Source organism: Bufo gargarizans, chromosome 1, assembly GCF_014858855.1.
Source record: "Bufo gargarizans isolate SCDJY-AF-19 chromosome 1, ASM1485885v1, whole genome shotgun sequence".
Taxonomy (NCBI): Eukaryota; Metazoa; Chordata; class Amphibia; order Anura; family Bufonidae; genus Bufo; species Bufo gargarizans.
The window spans coordinates 408,631,447-408,636,953 of record NC_058080.1 but is presented as its reverse complement, the minus strand read 5'-3'; positions in this window follow the sequence as shown (position 1 = coordinate 408,636,953).

Below are 5,507 nucleotides of genomic sequence, written 5' to 3'. Positions count from 1 at the left end.
CCGATATCTCTGTATACACAGTCATAGAGGGAAGGCTGTCAGTCACTGATAGGACTGTCTCCTTGTCTTCAGTCAGTGACTGACAGCTATCTCTGTATACACAGTCATAGAGTGTCATGGTCTTACCTTCTCACTGTTCTCCTTCGTTTGACATGTGCTGGCGGCCATCTTGGTTTCTGGGTTTCTTGTAGCCTCCCACCCTGCGGCTCCTCCTTCCCACTGGGAGGAGCTGGATGCCTAGCTCATATATATAGAAGGTCTCTGGCTTCAGTTCCTTGCTTGGTCCTCCTGTGTTCACATGCTTCTAAGACTGCTGCTGCTTCTGGTTCCTGATCCTGGCCTCGTCTGACTACCCCGTTGGTTCCTGATCCTGGCTTCGTCTGACTACCCCGTTGGTTCCTGATCCTGGCTTCGTCTGACTACCCCGTTGGTTCCTGATCCTGGCTTCGTCTGACCACCCTCCTGGTTCCTGACCTCTGTCTACGCAAGACCCTGCTTCGGTTTAGCCATCCGTTTGGACTTTTGCTACGGCTTGATTTCCAATAAAGCCTTCTTATTTCCACTCATCTCTGTTGTACGTCTGGTTCATGGTTCCATGACATTAGGACCAAGCCATGAATTCTGACGGTACAGGGCCATCCTCGCTACCTACGCTGGTTGCCAGACTTGATCAGCAGGATCACCTGTTGGGTCGGTTCGCTGTGGCGTTGCAAACCCTGCTTGAACGCACGGCTCATTTCGCTTCCGTTGCCGATGGGTCGGTTGTCGCTCCTGGGCCCGCTCCTACTGCCGCTCCGGTTGTTGCGCCAGAGTCTACCCCGACACCTGTTGCTGCGCCTGCGGTGTCTCGGGGTATGACCGGTTCTGCCCCCCTTCCACAGCGCTTTGGGGGAGAGCCAACTCAGTGCCGAGGTTTCCTTAACCAGGTGGGCATTTATTTCGAGTTGCTGCCACATGCCTTTCCTACTGAGAGATCAAAGGTGGGCTTCTTGATCTCGCTGCTCTCGGACAAGGCCTTGGCCTGGGCCAGCCCTTTATGGGAGAACAACAATCCGGTGGTTGCCGAGTTTTCCGGTTTTGTTGCTTCTCTTCGGAAGGTATTCGATGTGCCGGCTCGTGCTGCCTCTGCTGCGAAGCTCCTTATGTCCATCAGACAGGGTTCACGATCCGTAGCTGAATACGCCATTGAGTTTCGTACCCTGGCAGCAGAGGTGGGCTGGAATAATGAGGCTCTGGTCGCTGCTTTCTCTCATGGTCTCTCGGATGCCTTGAAGGATGAGGTTGCAGCTAAGGACCTACCAGTGGAGCTCGAGTCTCTTATTTCTTTCCTGATTTTGATTGACACCAGACTCAGGGAGAGACCTTCCTTTAAGGAGAGCCTGCGGAGGTCTCCTAACAGATTGGCGCCTACGTTTGCTGTCCCACCCGTGCCTCCCTCTCCTCCCACGCCTCCTGGGGATGACTTGTCTGGGGGTGAACCCATGCAGCGGGGGTTTGCTCGCCTGTCTGAGGGGGAGAGGGTACTCCGGAGACGCGAGGGCCGATGCATGTACTGTGGTCTCGGTGGGCATTTTCGGTTGGCATGTCCGAACCGTCCGGGAGAACGCTCGCACCTGAGGTCCTGTCGGGGGCAGATCTTGGGTGGAGTCTCCTCGTCCCCGGTTTCCCGTGTTGACAAACCACTGATCACGGTTGTCCTCTCCTGGGTCGGGGGCTCGGTGACGACCCAGGCGTTGGTGGACTCTGGTGCTGGTGGTTTGTTCATTGATAGAGTGTTCGTTGCCGCCAATTCCATTCCTCTGCAGCCTCGAGGTTCCCCACTGGCTCTTGAGGCGATAGACGGCAGACCCCTTCTGCCGCCACACGTGACTCATGAGACCCTTCCAGTGGGGATAGCCATTGGTGCCGTTCACAGAGAGTCGGTCTGTCTCCAGGTTATTTCGTCTCCACACTACTCGGTGGTCTTGGGGTACCCCTGGCTCCAGAAGCATAATCCGACTTTCGATTGGAGATCGGTCGAGATCCTCTCGTGGTCACCGCAGTGTGGGGCTAGTTGCATCCATGGGCCTGTCAAGTTGCTGTGTACTTCCTCGGACTCTCTGTTGCCTCCTGAATACGAAGAGTACCGGGATGTATTCGATAAGGTGCGCGCGGTTGCCCTACCTCCGCACCGCCCATACGATTGTGCCATAGAGTTACAATCCGGTGCCGTTCCTCCTCGTGGCAAAGTCTATCCACTGTCGGTAGCGGAGAATGAGGCCATGGAGGAGTACGTGAGGGAGGCGCTTTCACGCGGACACATTCGCAAATCCTCGTCCCCGGCAGGGGCTGGATTTTTCTTTGTGAAAAAGAAGGGCGGCGAGTTGAGGCCTTGCATCGATTACAGGGGTCTCAATCGCATCACGATCAAGAACGCTTACCCGATACCCTTGATTTCCGAGCTGTTCGATCGCCTCAAAGGGGCCACGGTCTTTACCAAACTCGACCTGAGGGCGGCATATAACCTGGTAAGGATCAAGGCGGGCGATGAGTGGAAGACCGCGTTTAACACCAGGACCGGTCATTATGAATCCTTGGTTATGCCCTTTGGGTTGTGCAATGCGCCCGCAGTCTTCCAGGAATTCATCAACGATGTTTTCCGTGACCTGTTGCAGCAGTGTGTGGTGGTCTATTTGGATGACATCTTGGTATATTCTGCATCCATGGAGGCCCACATTCTGGATGTCAGACGAGTGTTGCAACGCTTACGAGAGAACAAGCTGTTCGGTAAGCTTGAGAAATGCGAATTTCACCGATCCCAGGTAACCTTCTTAGGTTACATCATTTCCGCTGAGGGGTTCTCCATGGATCCTGAGAAGGTTTCGGCTGTCTTACAGTGGCCCCAGCCCAGTGGGCTTCGTGCCCTGCAGCGCTTTTTGGGCTTCGCCAATTATTATCGGAAGTTCATCAGGGACTTTTCCATGCTAGCCAAGCCTCTCACGGATCTGACCAGGAAGGGCAGTAATCCTCAGGTCTGGCCGCTCGAGGCCATCCGAGCTTTTGAGGCTCTAAAGTCCGCCTTTGTGTCGGCTCCGATTCTGTCGCATCCCAACCCTGGGTTGCCTTTTGTCCTCGAGGTGGACGCGTCTGAGACGGGAGTAGGCGCCCTCCTGTCTCAGCGTAGAACACCAGAGGGTCCTCTGCTTCCTTGTGGGTTTTACTCCCGGAAACTGTCTTCCGCGGAGTGCAACTATCAGATTGGTGACAGGGAGTTATTGGCCATCGTGCAGGCCCTTAAAGAATGGAGGCACTTGCTCGAGGGCTCGGTGGTTCCGGTTCTCATCCTGACGGACCACAAGAATCTGACCTACCTCTCTGAGGCCAAGAGATTGACACCACGTCAGGCCAGATGGGCTCTGTTCTTGTCACGTTTTAATTACGTGGTCTCCTACCTACCCGGCTCCAAGAACATCAGAGCGGATGCCTTATCACGGCAGTACTCCGAGCTGTCCGGGGAGGAGTCGATTCCGACTACGGTCATACCCCCGAATCAGATCCTGGCCGCTATTCGCACCAGCCTGACCTCTCCTCTGGGTGAGCAGATTTTGGCGGCTCAATCTGGTGCTCCCTCTGGGAGACCCAACGGCAGATGTTTTGTGCCTGAGGAGTTGCGCACTCGGTTGTTGCGAACCTACCATAACTCCAAGGCCGCGGGGCACCCTGGAAAGAATCAGCTGTCCTGGGCGGTTTCACGTCTGTTCTGGTGGCCTTCTCTACGTTCCGACATCGCCGCATATGTAGCGGCATGCTCCGTTTGTGCCCAGAGTAAGTCCCCTCGGCACCTTCCGTTGGGCCTTTTGCAACCCATAGCCACCGGGGAGCGTCCATGGTCACACCTGGGGATGGATTTCATTGTGGACCTCCCTGCATCCCGAGGCCATACGGTCATTCTCATGATTGTGGATCGGTTTTCCAAAATGTGCCACTGTGTTCCTCTCAAGAAGTTACCCTCTGCACAAGAGTTGGCCTCGATTTTTGCCAGGGAGGTCTTCCGGTTGCACGGTTTGCCCAAGGAGATTGTGTCGGATCGGGGGAGTCAGTTTGTGTCCAGGTTCTGGCGCGCCTTTTGCTCCCAGTTGGGGATTCATCTCTCTTTCTCCTCGGCCTACCACCCTCAGTCCAATGGGGCCGCAGAACGATCCAATCAGGCCTTGGAGCAATTCCTTCGTTGCTATGTCTCCGATCACCAAGACAATTGGGTTGACCTCCTGCCTTGGGCTGAGTTTGCCAGGAACACGGCGGTGAACTCTTCCTCTGGGACGTCTCCCTTCATGGCCAATTATGGGTTCCAACCTGCCGTGTTACCGGAGGTATTCTCTCCCCAGGATACTCCGGCTGTGGAGGATCACCTTTCCGTCCTACGTACTTCTTGGGTACAGATCCAGAGGTCCCTTGAGGTCTCTGCGCAACGCCAGAGACTCCAGGCTAATCGCAGACGAGCGCCCGCTCCTTCCTACCAGGTCGGAGACCGTGTATGGTTGTCCACCCGCAACCTCAACCTTCGAGTGCCCACTCCCAAGCTGGCGCCTCGCTTTGTTGGTCCCTTCCGAGTGCTTCACAGGGTAAACCCGGTAGCCTATGCCCTTGCGCTTCCTCCTGGCATGCGGATCTCCAACGTGTTTCATGTCTCCCTGTTGAAGCCATTGGTGTGTAATCGTTTCACTTCCTCGGTTCCTCGGCCCCGTCCGGTCCAAGTGGGCAATCGTGAGGAATATGAGGTGAGCAATATCCTGGACTCACGCCTGGTCCGCGGTCGGTTGCAGTTTTTGGTCCATTGGCGTGGTTATGGTCCAGAGGAGCGTTCCTGGGTTCCCTCCGCAGATGTCCATGCTCCTGCGTTGCTCCGAGCCTTCCACGCACGCTTCCCTCTGAAACCGTTCCTTACTCCGCGGAGGAGGGGCCCTTGAGGGGGAGGTACTGTCATGGTCTTACCTTCTCACTGTTCTCCTTCGTTTGACATGTGCTGGCGGCCATCTTGGTTTCTGGGTTTCTTGTAGCCTCCCACCCTGCGGCTCCTCCTTCCCACTGGGAGGAGCTGGATGCCTAGCTCATATATATAGAAGGTCTCTGGCTTCAGTTCCTTGCTTGGTCCTCCTGTGTTCACATGCTTCTAAGACTGCTGCTGCTTCTGGTTCCTGATCCTGGCCTCGTCTGACTACCCCGTTGGTTCCTGATCCTGGCTTCGTCTGACTACCCCGTTGGTTCCTGATCCTGGCTTCGTCTGACTACCCCGTTGGTTCCTGATCCTGGCTTCGTCTGACCACCCTCCTGGTTCCTGACCTCTGTCTACGCAAGACCCTGCTTCGGTTTAGCCCGTTTGGACTTTTGCTACGGCTTGATTTCCAATAAAGCCTTCTTATTTCCACTCATCTCTGTTGTACGTCTGGTTCATGGTTCCATGACATAGAGGGAAGGCTGTCAATCACTGATAGGACCGTCTCCTTGTCTTCAGTCAGTGACTGACAGCT